This window comes from Rissa tridactyla, chromosome 2 (assembly GCF_028500815.1).
Source record: "Rissa tridactyla isolate bRisTri1 chromosome 2, bRisTri1.patW.cur.20221130, whole genome shotgun sequence".
Lineage (NCBI taxonomy): Eukaryota > Metazoa > Chordata > Aves > Charadriiformes > Laridae > Rissa > Rissa tridactyla.
In genome coordinates this window covers 61,057,806-61,078,383 of record NC_071467.1, presented here as the reverse complement: position 1 = coordinate 61,078,383, position 20,578 = coordinate 61,057,806, and the positions used below count along the sequence as shown (strand labels likewise).

General features: G+C 37.4%; 1 protein-coding gene across 10 annotated transcripts in view; it reads right to left on the bottom strand.

Moving 5' to 3' along the window:
• Positions 1–15,794, bottom strand: part of CCDC102B (coiled-coil domain containing 102B) — a 181,384-nt gene extending 165,590 nt beyond the window's left edge. For 8 of the 10 annotated variants that reach the window (XM_054192308.1, XM_054192310.1, XM_054192311.1 and 5 more), the window contains exon 1: positions 15,714–15,794. The gene's annotated coding sequence lies outside the window, so the exon portion shown is untranslated. Of the gene's footprint in view, positions 1–6,824; positions 6,867–15,423; positions 15,455–15,713 lie in introns of all 10 variants that reach the window. The other 2 variants (XM_054192304.1, XM_054192305.1) reach the window with 2 other exon arrangements.
• Positions 15,795–20,578: the final 4,784 nt, after the last annotated feature.

The window sequence follows — 20,578 nt, the reverse complement described above, 5'->3', positions numbered from 1 at the left end:
TGCTCACTGAACTCAGGTTTTTCAATGAGTTCAGTAGCTAGGTCAGCAAGCTGAGGATAATATTTCAACATCCTCTTACTAATTTCATTACTTAGTCACATGCCTCTTAATTATGAAGACCTCAGCCAAACATTTTTTTAAAGGGAACCTGTATCTTTACAGAAAATATCTGCTTCAGATTAAGCCAGTTAATTTTCTTTTGTCTGGTTTGTAAATGTAATAGGACAAAATGAACAATTAAAACTACACGTGTGGTTTTGTAAGTGCTACTGGCAAGTCAGAACTTTCCATGATATTGCTGCTGCTGCCACTTCAATCAACAAACCACTACAAAGGAAGACATCTTCGAGAAGGTGGGCAGGGGTGATGGGCTCATTACGGGAAGAACATAGGGAGTGACTGCCCGTCACTCCCTGAAAACTTGGCTGTTCACAAAGGGCTGCTAACTATGGAGTTATCAACTCAAGAAAAGGAGATCAAGTTATGTGTAACTTGTATGTATTCCTAGTAAGCTGTTACCCTTAGGGGCTCCACCCAGTGGCTAGAGAATTGGGTGAAAAAATATTGGCAAGTAAATGGTAGAAATGTATGGGGGAAAAAAACCACCATGCTGGAAAGTGATTTGTGATATGGCTCAATCTAAGAACATATCCATAGAATTTGTATCTTGTCACCAAAACCTTAAAAATCATGAGGCAATGCGGAGTCAGGTGGCTGATCACTTGGCTAGAATAAATGTAGCACAAAACTCTGAGGCAGTACGAGTACCTGGTTACGAGAATGTCTTGAATACACTGGGACTTCTGATGTATTTCAAAAGGGTCAGAGAATAGGATGCCCCGTGGCAAAACCTCTGGCAAACAAATTGTAGACTTGTGCCATTTTTGTCAAACAGTACAGCATGTCACCAACATTTTACCAACTTCAGGAAAAGTAAACTAATGTGGGAAACTTGGCACGTGGGTTATATTGATCCCTTTGAACAAACAGCTGGAGGGTGGAAAGACATCCTTACAGGAGTAGAAATAGTGGTATAGGGAATGTGCAACCTGCCTAAGCTACCACTGGTCTTGCAACTGTTGGTGCTTCAAGCCATTGGTTTACTACTTTTCCCTTACCCAGAGAAATACAATCTTATAATGGACAACATTTTAAGAATAAAGAAGTACAAGCTTGATGTGGTTCAAATGTCGTACAATGGATTTTCCACCTTCTGTACCAACCTCAAAGGAAAGGGACAATAGACCGATGGAATGGACAACTAAACTAGCAGATACACAAGAGTGAATCTATTGATACTCTGAGGGGGAATCCTACCTGTGAGGATTTGTAAGTTGGCTACACAAGTGACAAAGCCTCAAGGGAAGTACCATAGATAAGGGATTCATATCAGACATAATCATACACCAGTGGCCCACAATAATTACACTAACTGTACACAATGAGAAAATAATACATGGTATTTTTTTCATAAATACTCCTAATAATCACTGAGCAAGTCAATGGAAATGGTCAAAATTAAGATACCATTTGTTCCTGATTATGTAACTTCAAAGACAATCCAGACAACTTGTTAATAAAAGTATCCCTCACCTAATGCAATTGCAGGACATGATTATGGCTCCAAAATTAATGACAATGAATGTATATTTGAACTTAACCAATATATGCACTCCTGCATGCAATAAAACTTGTACTGATTATAGTAACTATATGAGTAGTAGCTACAAATTCATAGACCTATAGGACATAGAACTGAGAGAGATGTTATTAAAAATCTGTTGTGTGAAATTGGTATAAAAATATTTAATTAATTTTATACTGAAACCCTAGAAAATAAATTGTCAGTGTTAGGAGAAAATGAAGCTAGGGTAACCAGAAAGACCTGGAAAATGATTAGAGGAAAGAGAAGTAAAAATATGATAATAATGAGCACACAACTCATGCTAAAGCCTGATGCATGCTGGGAGCAGAGCCATTAGGTCAAAGTGAGAGCAACATGTACATAGGACACAGCGGACAGGAAGACATAGGGGCTGATATCACCTGCAGCCATCATCTCTGACAGCTTTGCAAAGTAACTGCCTGGCAGCTTCTTCAGAATCTGCTAACTTATGAAAATGCTATAGACCAAATTTCTAAGCTCATAAAATAAAGTTTAATTTACAGAGTACGTTGTGCTGTAAATTTGAGAGATCCAAACGGACCATGACAACATATGCAGGTTATCTCACTTCCGCAGTCTGGGTCTCATCATTGTCTCTGTTAGCAAGTTAAGAAAATTGTTATTTTAGACCTGAAAATTAAAAGATGGTGATTTCAAGACTTTTCAATGCACAGCCAAAGATAATTATGTTTATTTTTTCCACAGCTATAAACCATAACAATATTAAACCATATGGTATATTTAAGCTGTTTATGTTGTTTCCAAACATTATATTCCTTACATGTGTCATAACTAAAAATCAGCCAAAAAACGTCCTGAAGAGACAATGCAACTTGTTTCTTTCCTGTTAGGTGATGTGATCTTTTTTTTTTAACCTGTTTACACTTCTCTAGCTACATTCCTTTTAATATCAAAATATCAATACAAATTGAAGTTATTTCCAGAATCCACTTCATTTACTTCTCATGTCCAGTAACTAAAAACACTTATGCTGTGAAAACCATAAAATATAAAGTTATGTGATATTAGAAACAAAGAGAAATGATCATGAGGTTTCGTTTGTTTATTTTTTTTTTTTTTAAATTCAATTATGAAGTCATAGAATGGTTAGAGTTGGAAGGGACTTTAAAGATCATCTAGTTCAAACCCCCTGCCATGGGCAGGGTCACCACCCCACTAGACCAGGTTACTCAAAGCCCCATCCAGCCTAGCCTTGAACACTCCAAGGGTTGCATCATACACCAATTCCCTGGGCAAGGCTTTTCAACACCCTCACAGTAAAGAATTTCTTCTTAATATCTAATCTAAATCTACCCTCTTTCATTTTAAAAGTGTTACTCCTTATCCTATCACCATATTCCCTGATAAAGAGTCCTTCCCCATCTTTCATATAGGCCCTCTTGAAGTACTGGAAGGCTACTATAAGGTCTCCCTGGAGCCTTCTCTTCTCCAGGATGAACAACGCCAGCTCTCTCAGCCTGTCCTCATAGCATAGATGCTCCAGCCCTCTGATCATCTTCGTGGCCCTCCTCTGGACTTGCTCCAACAAGTCCATGTCCTTCTTATGTTGGAGGACCCAGAGCTGGACACAGTACTCCAGGTGGGGTCCCATGAGAGCAGAGTAGAGGGGCAGAATCACCTCCCTTGAACAGCTGACCGTGCTTCTTTTGATGCAGACCAGGATGCAGTTGGCTTTCTGAGCTGCAAACACACATTGCTGGCTTATCTTGATCTTCTCATCAACCAACACCTCCAAGTCCTTCTCCTCAGGGCTGCTCTCAACCCATTTTCCGCCCAGCCTGGATTTGCGCTTGGGATTGCCCTGAACCATGTGTAGGACCTTGCACTTGACCTCGTTGAACTTCACGAGGTCTGCATAGGCCCATCTCTCAAGCCTGTCCAGCTCCCTCTGGATGGCATCCCTTCCTTCCAGTGTGTCAACTGTGCCACACAGCTTGGTGTTGTTGGCAAACTTACTGAGGGTGCACTCAAACCCATCATCCCTGTCTCCAACAAACATGTTAAATAGTACCAGTGCCAGTACCCCTGAGGAACGCCACTCATCACTGGTCACCACTTGGACATCAAGCCATTGATGGCAACTCTTTTGAGTGTGACCGTCCAGCCAATTGGCCAATTCCAATTGATCCATCTGTCAAATCCATGTTCCTCCAATTTAGAGACAAGGATGTCATGCAAGACAGTGTCAAATACTTTGCTGAAATCAAGGTAGACTTGTAAATTCTGTATGTGCAGATTAAAAATCTGTACAGATTAAAAAAAAACCACAACAGATTAAAACAACCTATACAGATTAAAAATCTGTAGAGTGCCTGAAAGAAACAGGTTTTCTCACTACATCAATTTGGAAAATTTGGTTTGTTAAGGGCATCTTTGAGACCAAATGAAATCACAGCCACGGTTCAAAAATGTCCTGACACATAAAATAAAAATTATGCAACCTCATATTCCTTCCATAAGCTATCCTCAGCATGAATTTTGAAGTATAAGAGACATTGTCAAGCCTCAATCTTAATTTCAAAATTCCTTAATTTTCAAAGTTCCTGAGGGACAGGATTAAAAATCAGATGTTTTATCAAAACAAAAAAACCCAAAATCTAAAATAAAACTGAGGGAAAATATACCCAAAATATTTAGACTGGTTGAGAAGAAGGAGTAAAGACAGAAGTGATGAGTAAAGTCATACATTTCTATATGTCTGGGGAAATATAAAATCTTGGAAAACTGAATGTCACTATTTTTCTCATTATTTCCTTATGGTATAAACACCTTTGCCTTGAAAATAAATAAATAAATTTAATCGGGAAAGGTTAAAAATTCCAGAGGTAGTAAAAGGAGTAGGACCAAATATAAGTAAGGACTTGTTAGTAGAATCTATGCAAAACTGGAGACAGATCCCACTTCTGAGTTGATCACTACTAGGTGATGAGAGGGAATAATATGACAGAAAGAGAGAAGGCAAAAAAAGAGACCCAAGTTTCAGCTTGGAGTTCTATTGAAAAATCCAGAAAGTAAGTTTGTTAACTATTTTATCAAGCCTAAAAAGTTCAAAACCAGAAAGGAACTTCAGGAAAATGGTAGTTCTGTAGGGAAAATGCCACTTGACTATCATATAAATTATTGTGGTAGCCAATGTGTTTCTGAAGTACCCCCAGAAAATGTATTATTATTTTAGCAGTCCATGTATAGCTAAATTCCCAGGAGAAAAGGTAAGGGATGAGCACACTAAAGATACTGACTGAAACAAAAATCTCTGACTGCAGAGGAGAAATTCTTTCTATTGTTAGTTGTAGCTTGCTTCTCCTGAAGATTTTCATAATTCACATGAAGACGTATAGGGTAAAATTATATATATATATAAAATTTATAACTTCACAAAAAGAAATGTAAAGTAGCCCTGAGTGGCCCTCAGACTGGCCACACCACTCACATTGCCAAACTCATTTGCTCTCCTTCCCCATAACCTACTCCAATCCTTTGGAATAAGATTTACAGTTCCAAGTGGAAGCTGTCCTGCCCATTTTGGAGAAAATAAAATCTCTAGTCTCGCAGCAATTCTTTTGAAACAAAGGCATGCTATATAGAAGTCCCGAGTAATCTGTGCCCTGAGAAGGAGGGCTGGATTAGATGACCTCTAGAGGTCCCCTCTAACTTTAGCTGTTCCATGAATCTCTGAGCAGCGGGATTTCTGAGGAGCTATGCATGGCTGCTTCTCCCAGTTTTAACAACATTGCCATAACAACCAGGAAGCAAGAAGAAATCAAGATCGAGAACTTTGAGTCTCTGAACATATAACTTTTAGCCAAATGGTTCACAAAACACCATGTAAGTAGAAAAATGCCATAAGAAATAAGCCCATTTTGTGACAGCACTGAACTGTCTTAGAAGCAGCAATTCTCCGTTGTTGTCAAGAGCCATAGAGTATATCCACATTTTTGAATTCTGCAACTCCTCAAACTAATTTCTTTTTTAAAAGCAAATAATTTTATAATGTAAATAACTTTCAATAGGAAGAATATAGGAATATCCTGATCTATTGGTTTGGGTTTTTTGTGAACATACTCATGCTCTAGAACTTTGTTCTAACCAACTTGATTCTTGAACTTTTAAAAAACATCATCAGATTATTTGAAAAAAGAAAATAAATTTTCTTTTCAATGTTGCATATTATAAGTAATGATCTGTTATTTAGATGCTTCTAAATAACAAAATCTTGACATTTTATTATACGTATTAACAACAGAATTCCCTTCGTTACAGGAAAAAATAAACACATTGTGTCTCCTTAAGAACTCAGTGAGATATGGAAAAGATTTTCTCTTAACTACATTCCCATTTAATCCACTTTCATTACAATGATTGAACAGTAAACCCACACTATCTGCTTCAAAAAAAAAGCCAATTTATCTTATGTTTCAAGGGGACTAATGTGCTTTCTTGGCATTTTCTTGCTTCCATTCCAAACTAAAAAGTAAAAAAAAACCAAACAAATAAGAAAACCCATGAAGCATACAACAGTTAACGCTGACATATTTAATACTGCTACGATTCTCTCTTGAAGAACTCTAATTTGCTAAGAATTTGATCATTTTATGGGATTACATTTACATTGCTTCTGTAATGGATATCAGAGTATACACATCCTCATCCATGCATCAAATGCATCTATTCTAGAAAGAAATGCAATTGTAGGATATCTTGTGATATGAAACCTGATTGCATATTAACAACACAAAATTCAACTCAGTAACTTTGCCACTTCTATTATTGCAGGTCTCTGCAGCTTGTTTCCAGGAGATAGAGAAGTAGAAATGCTGATATACAAAGAAAAGGTTTGTTCTTAAAATAGGTTTGCGGAAAGCAAGAGATGCTCGAAAGAACATCTATTCCTCACACACCAGATAATGCTTGAATCTGTAAATTAGTTTAAACATTTAAAGTTTCGTATAATTTAATACTTGACTATTTTGGAATCAAGCAGAAACTAGCAAGACAGACACTGGATATATGCAAAACCAGAGATAGTTAGATAGTTAGATATTAGCTAAATTTTAAGAAAAGTTAAATCCAAGTAAGTACTACAATATGGAACTACTCTGAAAATAAGGACTATTACATTATATTTCACATAACTTACTTTTTCTTGAAGTTGAGGGGTAGGCAGATGGTTTGTTCATATCTGCAAGACAAATCCCTATGAAAGATTACAGCTTTTCATCTTTAGATATTTCTCTTCCTTTCTGAGAAAGGATCTATGGTGCATACCTAATACTTATTATTCTCAGGGATGCACTTGGCTTCTTGTAGAGATGTGAAGCCATACAAGTTACTTCTGTCCCTCTTCATCATTTTCTAAGCTAATTGAAGTTGAAGCAAACTATTAGTCTTGTTTCCACTATGCGGTGGGCCCCAATATATCAATGTGGAAAGGCACAGCTGTAAGGCACTAGGAAAAAGGAGGAGGAAGAATGTGTATAAACCTTGGCTTTAGCCCCGTAAACCTGTTCTGCCAACAGAAACTGTGAATATGCAGAGCACTGTCTGTGAAGTGCTGAACCAGATAATCAAGCATTCCCAGATACTTCCCAGGCTGAAGGTCAATTCTGAGCACAGGTGGAAACAATCCAGAAAAGACATAACCGTAACAGCAACAATTAGTGACTTGCAGGAAACATTTAATTCCCCATAAATTTCCACAAAAATTTTATATTTGGAATGATGCTTTTATTGAAACTGTTACCGTTACTGTGATTCCTGTAACCATGAGGTATTATATATTTCTCTCAATGTGTGAATTTATTCTGTAAAATATAGTGGAAACTTTCTATGCCAATAGGAGAATTTGACCACATGGCTAAAAGCTTTTAAGAACTGAGAATTTTTTTCTTTCCACAGAACAAAAACAACTCTAGGTAAAGATATTTTGTTCTTTTAAGTTACAGTGAGCCGTAAGGTTTCAACAATTAAAAGTAGTAACAAAGGACAAGAATTCTTTCACTGCATATCTTATATTATTGTTGCCAACAGTGGTTTTAGACTTTCTTGCTGAAAATGAAATGCTGTAATTCTCTTTGTAAAAGGATGCACCAAAGAGAATTTGGTCCACTTCTCTGTGGTCCTATGTACTGCTTTTCCTTTTACCATTTTCTCCTTATGTCTAAATATCCATTTTAAAGTAAAATCCTGTTCACTGTTTCAATTTCTTTTAAACATATGACTATATTTCATATAATATTATACAGATTATATACAAACTGTACACATACACATTCATAAAAGAGACAATTTGGAAGATAGTCACAGATTACAATACATTTAAAGACTAAACAAGTTCTACTCTTTTCCTTTATTGAAAGTGGCAGCCAAAAAACTATAAACAGTTTGGATACTACTTCTTCAAGATGAGAACCAGTGTGTGTATATGTGTATGTACTGATTACATGCCTATACACACTCATTGTGATTTAGGTCTACTGGCTAACACAAGTTATTAAATATCAATTCAATATCTTCCAAGATCTTTTACATAGACAAGCTGATGTTTCTTTACATGTCTTTGAAGTCATATTCAAATCCTTAGGGTTAAATATGGGTAACATAAATATTTGTACATACAGATGTTGTCATTTACTACCCATAAGGCCAAAAGAAACTCTGAAGTACTGCTTTAAATATAATTTACAGTAACTTTATTTCCCCAAGAATGTTTTGTTTGATTACAAACCTTCCTAATATATCAACCATAATTTTTATACATCTGAGTCTGTAGAATTGATACTTATTTCTCAACCACTATACTTGAAAAAATGTGTTGTATAATCAGATCATGCAGAGGGGGAAGGGAACATGTGTGAAATGAACAACTTTCCCAGACAATCTCAAACAGAACTCAGCATTAAGCAGAAGCCAAGACAAGCTCAACTCAGTCGCCGAGGAGACCAGCTCCAGTGCAGGTAAGGCCTCACTGGGGAAAGGGATCGCGGCGGGTAAGGCCGGCAAAAAGGCTCTTTTGAGGGCTTTCGTGGCTGGGAAAAGCGGCCGCCTCGTGGCGGAACCGGCAGCTCGGGGGCGGGCTGCTGACGCGACGGGGGCGGAGACAACGACTCACGCGGCAGCTCTAAACGGACTGTACACACGCTAACGGTCAGTCGCCGAGGAGACCAGCTCCAGTGCAGGTAAGGCCTGGAATGTGCTGGGGATAACTTCCTGACACAGCTAGTGAGAGAGCCAACTAGGGAAGGTGCCCTGCTGGATCTGTTGTTTGTAAACAGGGAAGGTCTTGTGGGGGATGTGAAGGTTGGAGGCTGTCTTGGGAACAGTGACCATGAAATGATAGAGTTTTCGATTCTGCGAGAAGCAAGGAGAGGGGTCAGCAGAACTGCTACCTTGGACTTCCGGAGGGCGGACTTTGGGCTTTTCAGGAGCCTGGTTGACAAAGTCCCCTGGGAGGCAGTCCTCCAGGGCAAAGGAGCCCAGGAAGCCTGGATGATTTTCAAGAAGGAAGTCTTAAAGGCGCAGGAGCAGGCTGTCCCCATGTGCCAGAAGACAAGCCGTCGGGGAAAAAGACCAGCCTGGCTAAACAGGGAGCTAGTGTTGCAACTTCGGGAAAAAAAGAGGATCTATGGCCTTTGGAAGGAAGGGCAGGCCACTCAAGAGGACTACAAAGAGGTAGTGAAGCTATGTAGGGAAAAAATCAGGAGGGCCAAAGCCCAGCTGGAACTAAATCTGGCTTCTGTTGTCAAGGACAACAAAAAAAGTTTCTATAAACATATTAGCCATAAAAAGAGGACTAAGGATTATCTCTGTCCTCTAGTAGATGGAGCCGGCAGCATAGTGACCAAGGATGAGGAAAAGGCTGAGGTACTTAATGAAGTCTTTGCCTCAGTCTTCAGCAGTAGGACCAGTTGTTCCCTGAGTACCCAGACCCCTGAGCTAGAAGACAGGGATGGGGAGCAGAATGAAGCCCCTGTAATCCAAAGGGAAACGGTGAGGGACCTGCTTCAGCACCTGGAGGTGCACAAATCTATGGGGCCAGATGGGATCCACCCAAGGGTATCGAAAGAGCTGGCGGAAGTGCTCGCCAGGCCACTTGGTATCATTTATGAGCAGTCCTGGACAACCAGGGAGGTCCCAGCTGACTGGAGGTTAGCAAATGTGACACCCATCCACAAGAAGGGCCAGAAGGAGGATCCGGGGAACTACAGGCCAGTCAGTCTGACCTCGGTGCCTGGGAAGGTCATGGAACAGATCCTCCTCAGTGCCATTACACGGCACATGCAGGAGAACAGGGTGATCAGGCCCAGTCAGCATGGGTTTGTGAAGGGCAGGTCATGCCTATCAAACCTAATATCCTTCTATGATAAGGTGACCCACTTAGTGGATGAGGGAAAAGCTGCGGATGTTATCTACTTGGATTTTTGCAAAGCTTTTGACACTGTTTCCCACAGCATTCTCCTGGAGAAACTGGCTGCTCATGGCCTGGACAGGTGTACTCTTCGCTGGGTAAAAAACTGGCTGGACGGCCGTGCCCAGAGAGTGGTGGTAAATGGAGTTAAATCCAGTTGGTGTCCGGTCACAAGTGGTGTCCCCCAGGGCTCGGTGCTGGGGCCGGTTCTCTTTAATATCTTTATCAATGATCTGGATGAAGGGATGGAATGCACCCTCAGTAAGTTCGCAGATGACACTAAGCTGGGCGGGTGTGTTGATCTGCTTGAGGGTAGGTTGGCTCTGCAGAGGGATCTGGACAGGCTGGACCGATGGGCTGAGACCAATGGTATGAGGTTCAACAAGGCCAAATGCCGGGTCCTGCACTTGGGTCACAACAACCCCATGCAGCGCTACAGGATTGGGGCAGAGTGGCTCGAAAGCAGCCCGGGAGAAAAGGACCTGGGGGTGTTGGTGACAGCCAGCTGAATATGAGCCAGCAGTGTGCCCAGGTGGCCAAGAAGGCCAACAGCATCCTAGCCTGTATCAGGAACAGTGTGGTGAGTAGGACTAGGGAAGTGATCATCCCCCTGTACTCGGCACTGGTGAGGCCCCACCTCGAGTACTGCGTTCAGTTTTGTGCCCCTCGCTACAAGAAGGACATTGAGGTGTTGGAAAGTGTCCAGAGAAGGGCTACAAAGCTGGTGAGGGGTCTGGAGGACAAACCTTATGAAGAATGACTGAGGGAGCTGGGGTTGTTTAGCCTGGAGAAGAGGAGGCTGAGGGGAAACCTTATCACCCTCTACAACTACCTGAAAGGAGGTTGTAGAGAGATGGGGGCTGACCTCTTCTCCCTGGTGACAAGTGATAGGACGAGGGGAAACGGGTTCAAGTTACGTCAGGGGAGGTTTAGATTAGATATTAGGAAACACTTTTTCACTGAAAGGGTTATTAAACATTGGAATAGGCTGCCCAGGGAGGTGGTGGATTCACCATCCCTGGAGGTGTTTAAAAAAAGGGTAGATGGGGCACTTAAGGACATGGTTTAGAAGTGGCTCTTGTCAGGGTAGGCTAAAGGTTGGACTCGATGATCTTAAAGGTCCCTTCCAACCTCAGCAATTCTATGATTCTGTGATTCAATTTAATTAGCTAGCTGTTTCTTGAGACGCAACAGTTTGCTTGGCTGGCTCCCCTTTTGAGGTTGCTTATCGCTTTTTGTTAGGATATGACCAATGAAAAAAGAGGCAAAAGCAACTTCCTAGGTAATTAGGATAAGTATGAATTGTCAAAGTTTTAGTTCTTTTCAGGGTAACAAACTTACGAACAGGTTTACAAAACCTAGTGTAAACTTTAGGACTAAGCAGGTAACTGGCTCGCCTGAGTTCTAATCTAATCTCATTGATTCTATGTGGAGGCTGGTAATCTACCATGGAATACCTTTATTGTCTTTCCTAACAATCATACAGAGCATCATTCAGACAAGTTATGAATAGTAATCTGAATAACAACTTCAATTCATACCAAATTCAGAGAGTATTGAAACCAAGGCAATTTTAATTCATGCAAATAAATTCATACCAGTTAAAGGCCTGGTCTAATAGGCATCTCCTGAATAGCAAAGATAGATTTTTATCACAATACTAGTCTGTTCTCAAACTTGACACAGGTAATTGCTTCAGAATAATAGGGTTCATATTAGTTAATATTAGTTCAGTATACTGAAACACTATCTCTTTAATTCTTATGGCTAAAGATGCAAATGAACACCTTGTGTGACTTATTAAAACACCTAGGCATCTTGTTCTTCAGACACAATGAGATTTGCTCTTAATCACATTAAAATGGTTTCTGTTTTTTTTCAGCAGTTGCACAGCTAAGACAAAGAATAACCAAGCACATGAGTCTTCGTCCTCTGTTTCCACAGAGAGCAAAGTTAGTTTCAGTGAGTGTTTGATATGACAAACATTTTTTACCCCACATTGAAATGAACAGCAATGCTAAAGGTTTCATAACCCCTTTATTAGGGACAAGTAGGCTAAGCAGGTAGCTTCTTACACTGCTCAGCTCTGTTGCAACAGAACCAGTTGTCAGTCAAAAACAGAGAATCTCAAAAGACTGCACACAATCAGAGTTGTCAGTGTGTTATTACAGGATATGCAGCTCAGCCAGTACATGCACTGTCTTGCTTATACCGACAGACAGCCTTTTGACATGACACGGAAGAATATCCTTCATGGTTTTGCTCTGAACTTCCCAGAAAGAGGGAAGAATCCAGAAAGGTATGGGAATAATATCCAAGATATACATCATCCACAAGGTTAGATCTACCTTTAAGCATGCCATTCGTAATTGTCTTTGGAAGTCTTTAAAATCTGCAAGCATTAAAGCCAGTTTTAAGTTGAAGTCAAAGAAGAAAAGAAAGCTGAAAACATTTCATTCAGCTGTTCATTTTCATCCAGGGTGTTTGTTAATCAATTTAAGATATCTGAAACATAAATATTTGCAAGTAAGCTTTAAATAGGCTTACAGTACTCTACTCAGACCAAAGACCATTATATCATGTCAGGTTCTCAATGGTTAGGTTCCTTTCCCAGTCATTACTAACATTAGCATTCTACTATTTAATGGTTTTTTTATTTATTTTAAAAGCCAAATTAATCTCTTTATGAGAACCTCTGTAAATTCTTATTGGGTACAGGCAAAATTTAAGATGCTGAGCTACTCCCAAATGGCACTGAGGACTTCAAAGATTTGTTGGTCTTCTGTTTTTTTCCCCCCACATTTTTCAGATTGGGCTATAGATCAGGTCAGCTGGACTCCTTTCAGTTTCAAAAGGAAGTTGAAAAAGGCAACTGAAAACAGGCTTCTTTAACCATTCTGAAGAGCACTTTACTGAATAAGAATTAGGTCGGACACAATGACAAAAGCTGTCCATCCAAACAATAGGTGTCACTTAAAGGTACAGAGAAGCTTCATTATTTAAACAAAATCCTCACAAGTTTGTTTTCTAGAGTTTATACCACATTTCTAACAACTTCTTGTATGTTACTCAGTTGGAAAGTGACTTTAAACTGGATTGCTTGACTTTCCTTTACAGGTTTTCTTTGCTTACTAAGAAAAAAATCACTGAGGGATGGGGTATTTTGTTTTGAATATATAAGGATGTAAAGGCATATCCTTAAAAAGTTAAGTTTTTAATCCCTGCTTATATTCTGAGAAATTACTCATTTTTAAACAATTCTTGACAATATCTTAAAATCACATGCTTTATGATATGAAAGATTAAGAATTGTCTTGTTATAGTTGAAATAATTTATGATATTTTTCTATTCAAAACATGACCTACTTTCAAAAGCAATTTAAACACTAGGAGTAGGGAAAATTAATCACAGATATCTGATGCATTGTTTCAGACCAAGACATAAAACATTCCAAAGCTTATTAGGACACAAAACAATTTTTCTTCAAAACACTACTCCAAGTCAGTCTGGAAACAAGTGATTTTCCCACTCACATAAGCAGACAAGTAAGAATGCTCGTAAGTATTTTGTTTTCTCTGGGTCAGAGCATATCCCTTTGGCTTGTTCAACTACTCTGATGTAGTTGTATCAGAATTAACAGTTCTGCTGTGCAGAGATGTGCTCAGTTTTATCAGAATAATTTTAGAAGTCATTTCTTCTATAATTAAGTCTTTAAAGAATATTTTTTTAAAAAAGGATTACTTCTTGGACATTTATATGTAATTATTCTTAATTGTCCTTAACCGCCGTAGTATTTTAACGCCATGTTACAACTTTCAACAGTCCAAGGACTGTAAAATAGCATCCTGTGATGACTCCAACTCCACTAAGCCTTCTTTGAGGGAAACCTACTTAAGAAATAATTCGTATTGTCACATAAGCCATGGTTCCACAGTTAATAGAGTGGTCATATAAAATAATCCACAAAGTACCACGTGTTATATCCTAGAGGTCACTTAAATGCATAAAGAAGCACCTGTTTTTCACCTCTATTTATTCTCTCAGTGCCCCCCGGTAGGCCAATGAGTAGTCCCACTAAAAGATAAGAAATTAATCATATAAGTAATAGTTACTCAGCCTGACTCCTTCTGCATAATTTCCTTTGAATATTGTCCTTCAGACAGAAGGGAAGTTGTCATCCTTTTGCCAACATGAATACATACATAAGTTATAGAGAAACCTTCAATGATTCCAAGATCTACCCCTCCTGATGCTGAACTCAATGACAGTGTTTTAAGTCTGTTCATTACCAGTTGCTTTAGAGTATTCATTTTGTAATGATTTATTTCTCAGATCTACCTAAAGTTAATGTTAATAAGGTGAAAGAGTGGCCTCAATTCAAAACTGGACACATGCAAATACATGAAAGTGACAGACATCTTATTTCACATTTTTCACTAAGTTCTTTGGAGAATTCTCTGGGAGGTTTTACGACAGAGTGATATGACTAGTTCTATTAATGGTACCTAATATACTATGGAAATTGTTTTTTCTTTATTATATTATGCAAAGAATTGCATTCAGAAACTCAAAAAAACCCCATAAATATTCTAACATAGGTAATCTAAAAGAAAAGCTAGGCTTTTATCAATTGGATTATTTATAGCAGAGTCTGCTTCAAAAAGTGGTTGTAAGAATCAGTGATAACTGAGAGAGACAAAATGCAGCTACCTGGATAGTCAGCAGGAGCCCTATTAGTCCTATTTATTATATACACTTATTAAACTCATCAATGCTACTTTTGAAATTTGACCCTTGGTTCTCATTGGCAATGGATCATCCACACAGTCTCATACCATCTGGGATATTTGCCTTTCAAATAATGAAAAACCAAATATAGTTGTTCAGCATCAACAAATTATAGTATGAATAAATTATATTTCATTGCCTTAGAATAATATCATATAGCTAAGAACACACTTTTTTTTCTTATCTCTCATTGGATATTTTCTGAAGGAAGTTAGGATTATACAACTCATTAGTAGAATTTATGAAAATAGAAACACTGTGAAAACACTGCTTTCTACCATACAAAAATGCAATATGAACTGCTGCAAACTCATAAGACTATTCTTATGTTACTTATGTTCATAATTCCAATAATGATGAAAAGTTACCAAAGCTCTACCAGTTTATCCTACTGCAGATGCATTTCACATTGTGATTTAAAAAAAGATTTTCAGTATTGAAACAGTATAATCCTTGAACTTTCTGCATTAATGCCAATTTCTAAATCAAAAATAAGAAATAACCATTTAGCAAATTGCCATTTTGAACATTTTGAAAACTTACCTGCTTATGGTAAGTAAGGATTCCACTATGTCTGAAAAACAAGTTATGTTTGATGGGGTGTTAGAATTAATACTACCCGATAGTAGTGAAAAGGACAGAAGAGAAAGATCCAGCTAGATTCCAACTAAGCCACAGACTTCAAATACTATCTGTTTCCTGATCTTCAGTACTTTTGCTGGGTATTTCAGATCATTTTTCTCCTTACCAATAGCAGGATAGTAACCCATATTTTGTCCCTGAAGAGAAATACAAAAATCAAACAGTAAACCCACAAGCTTAAGACTCCTTACCCTCTGGGTTTGCTAGGCTCCTCTTGCTTCTCAGTGTTACAGACACATGTGTAAACAACAGAATTTCCTACATCCTTTTCTCATCTGCACAGTACTGGGACTTGGCCAACAGGATTATTTACAGCATTAAGGCCACTCCACAGTAACTTGAAAAAGATTCTCATTGGTCAGGCTTTATCAAAACTAAAACCACATTTTTCTTTTAAGTACAAGTAATTTATCCAAAATAAAACTTTTTGCCATATTGTTCTTCACTAAGTATTGATTTATTCAGTTTTTATTTCTCCCTCCCTTTCTAAATTGAAGGCCATGACTCCAGTTCCCCAAATATACTCTATAAGCTTAAATTAATTATTCTAATCACAGTAGTTAAGCACGGGTACTAGTCTTTTCCAGGCTGGGTGGATTCTTATGCCACTAATTGCTCTTAATATCCCTCCTAAGTTTTAAATATCCTATAATAGTTCTTCCCCTCTGTATGACTGCATATCATCTAGCTAATATATGTATTTTCATAATTGACTCAGTAGTTAGCCAGAGGCTGTTAGACATTATTATGAAAAATTGTAGTATTTTAGATTATCAGAGATACAAAAAGAACATGGTGAGGAAAGATAAAAAAAAAAATATTAATTTTGAAAAGCTGATTTCTGAAGAATTAAATACCTTTGCATTAAAATTTAGAGTTAAAGAATTAAAATAGGAGGTAAGAAATATTTCTTTAAAGAATATAAGCTCAAACATTTTTGTAACTGACATATGACAAAGTACGACACCACTGTCCCAAAACTGATATCACAGGCCACCTAAGTGGCAGGTCCTCAAGGCATAAAACTGATATAGTTAGACATAGGTGAAATCATTTGCCATAGCTCTGAGAAGCTAAATATTACTAATTAAAAATACCTCATCATCTACAGAATACTGACAATTCTCATCTTATGATCTCAAACTGAGAAGCCGGATTGCCTTAAGGAACATATCTCTACTTCTCTACTCACATCTCACCACCTTTTAATAGCAGTATAGCAGGTAGTATTTTCATCATGAAGAGTAGCCACAGCTGCAGGACTCTTCACTTAAATAAGGGGATTGTCTGATACTAGGATTATTATATTTTTTTAATTTATTTTAAGGAAGTGAACGAGAAAAACCTCCCACTCCCGTCAATTACATGGGCATTACGTGAGTTTGGTGACTCACAAAATCTATTCCACTGTCAGGAGACAAAAGACATTCAGTGAAAAAAACCCTGGACATTTCTATTAAAAGCAAACAAACAAATCTCACAACAAAAAAATCCACAACCAAAAAAACCAAAACAAAGCAAAAAAAAAAAAGCCCCAAGCCAAAGCCAACCCCCCCCCCAAATTACAAAGCAAACTCCCCCCAAAAACAAATCAAAAAAAGCATAAAACAAAACAAACAAACAAAAATAACACAACAAAACCAAATTCCAAGTCTGCATCAAATTAAAAACAAAAAAAAAACCAAAACCAAACCGCACAACAAACCCCAAATCAAAATGATAAAACAATAAGACAACAGCTACTTTATGCATCTTCCATGGTTTCTTTAGCAACTACATATATCTCATCTCCCACTAGAATACTCTCTGGCTACATTCCATTATCCCTACTGTAGGAAATCAATTCACATTTTAGAAATCAAGTTATGTACACATCATAACTTACATGGTGTGTTATTCCTCTGTAACTAATCACATTTCAACTCATTCATGAGCCACAGAACTGATTTTCCACCATTCTTCACTTACTGCCATCTCTGAATGCATCCAAGATGTCTTTTTATTGCCCATAGTCAAACAAATTCTTAGTTTCTAAAGAAATTGATGCACGTTCATTTTATCTGAGAGGATGTTAAGTACCTTTGATCACAATTAAAAATATCTTCACAAGTAAAGATCTGTAACAGAGAATTTATCATTCAAATATAAAAAAATAAAACAAAAAGCAAGTGTCAATACGCCATGTGAAGGAAGTAGTACTGTTGGAAGTACTGCTAAGTATATATTGAATTCTTTGCCACGGGTGTCTTAAAATTGCCCAAAGCCTCTTTTTTGGTTCTTTTGTCCTGTACATCCACTTAAAAAAAAAAGGGCCACTGTCAGTAACTACTTTTTGTGAAGGAAAACTGTACTCTTCAGGAAAAAAGGCACAAAACAGAATTATGCATAACAGACTAACAGTAAAACTGAGGTTTTATTCTGTTACACTTTCTTGTAATAGCCAATTCTTGGAGGAATCTTGATTTTATACCATTGTTAAAGATGCATTCAAATTTAATTAAAAAAAATACACTGTAAATTTGGGAAGTTACCATGTAAAATTGTATAGACCAAACTATGCAAATGACATGTTTTATAAATTTTGATTAAATATGTCATCAACTTTGATAAGGGAATCAAATCTAAAACAAAAACAAGAAACCCCAACAAACCCCAAACCTTTTTGTACTAAGAAATCTTGTGGACTGCAACTCTTCATGACGCTGAGGAACCACTAGGAAAAGTACTATAAGGTACTATTAGGACAAGGTAGCAAGGAACCTGACACACCTATGGTGCGATTTGATAAGCAATTTTAAATGTTTATGGAAAAAATTAAGTGGAATAGCTGGCTATTTTTATATTTTTACTTGCAAATATAGTCTTCCCTTCCTTTGACCTTGATGTTAGGCCTATCGCTGTAATAATTACAGAACAGATGTTGCCAACATGTAAGCTTGCTAACACATGACCTTCACATAGAGAGCTGAATTGTCTTCCTAGAAATCTCCAGATACGTAAACTATTCTTAATAAGTTCATACTAAGAACATTAATATGCTTATCAAGAGAATGAGACCATGGTCATTATTTTTGTAAGAAAATTGTACTGAGAAAATATGAAAAAGACTGTAGGCAGCATCAATAACCTAGAACATATGTTTTGATACATGGTTATTAGCTGTCAACTGGACTGTTCCACCTCTGACTAGTGTGGGATAGAATCCCTTCACTTTGAGTACATATAAACTTTGGCAGCACGACTGACCTGCTTTTTCCAGATCCACAGAGAAGCATTAACAGAATACGAAAGCCAAGTTTTGAATTTTTAAGTGTCAAGACCCATTTCCTTTGAGAACACAAAGGAAGAGATATGATCTTTTCAATGATTACTGAGCCAATGAAGAAGATTATTTAAATTTGTCTCAGAGGAGAAAGTTAGAGCAAGTCTTTTTCAAAATACACAAGTTAACAATATTTACTACATTGATGCAATTTCCTTAGAAAATATAAGAAATTGAATTGTATTACTTCTCAAGCCAAAAACAATAAAACACTTGAAGCACAAATAGCTATAAAGCAGAACACTCCTATTAACTAAATTGCAAAATAGGAGTACGAAGCACTAAAATTGTAACGTTTGAAATTGGGCTTCCTCAAGTATTCTAAAAAAACCCACGTAAATATGCTAGTTCTTCTGCATTGATGAAACTTAATTTTAATCTTCCTATTATTCATTCTACACAATTTCATACAAGTGGAGCAATGAACATCACAATGCGTTTGAAAATGTAAGGACAGAAGGTCATCCTTTACTGTACCTAAACCCCAGACACACTCCCTTAGAACATGAAAATAGGCAGAAAACAATTCACAGTTGAAGATACCGTTGAGGCACGAGGAGGAGAAGATAGGGGCAAAAGAGTCATATCATTTTTAATCTTGTCTCTACAGCAGCAAAGCCTAAATTTACATAACAAAAAAGCAAGCCTATGAAGTTATGGTAAGACTGTAATCAAAATCATCAAAAATGAGACACTACCAAACCTTATACATAGACTAATCAGCATGGAAAAACATGATGCAGTTCTGTTTCTTTGATACACAGACTAGGAAGATGACACAATTACAATCATTCTTTTTTAGAATCGCTTATAAAATTAGAAATTCAAAAGAGGGACAACATTTTTCCCCCCATTTTCTCCTAAGTTCTAGCATGTACTAAATAAGCAATCATAATAAAGTTTTGTTTCTATAGCTTTTCAATTCAGTAGTGTTAATTTGACTTTAACCATTAACAATACTAACCTAAAAACTTAAGTAGTGATCTTCAAACAAAATAATCATCACATGACAAGGGCATTTGTCATAAAACCTTCAAGGCAGGCAACAAGAGGTTACACGCAGACATAACAGGATTACATGAATAAAACTACTTATGCATTTAACACCTGTTTCCTACCTAAGTAACTTTAAAACAGAATGTAAAACTTATAAGCAACATCAAACAACAGTGACTTGAGAAAACGTATTCTAGCGTAGTGATAAAGCATAACAAGAAGTTTATCTAGACCTAAAATCAACCTGTTAATCCAATTTAACTTCACCTGTGCAAGTTAAATTGATTCACAGGTGCAAAGAGTTACAGTAGATAAATGTAGACAATTTATCTTGTACAGGTCTGTGCTGCTGATTGAAGTTCTTTGCTTATTAGAAGTGAAACAGGAAAAAAACTACATACTACATTTGCCTCTTTTTAGGCTAGTCAATATTTCACAGCACATGCAGCAAAGTTGTGATAAAATTACTTTTGTTCTTAAAGAATCACTGTAAATATAAGCTTCACTCTGTTGTTTATCACACTTTTTAGTGAAAATTAACACGTAACACCTGAAACTGGGTTGCTCATTATAGATAAGTATATTTCAACAGGCCTCAACTTGGCAGAACTACCACTCATTCCCCCATATCCAGAAATATAAGCACAACAGATTATAAAATAGGCTTTAAATTTGACAACTCCTGCGTGCGGAAGTTATACCCACATGGTAGCAGAATTTCAGTGTTTTATGTTTAAT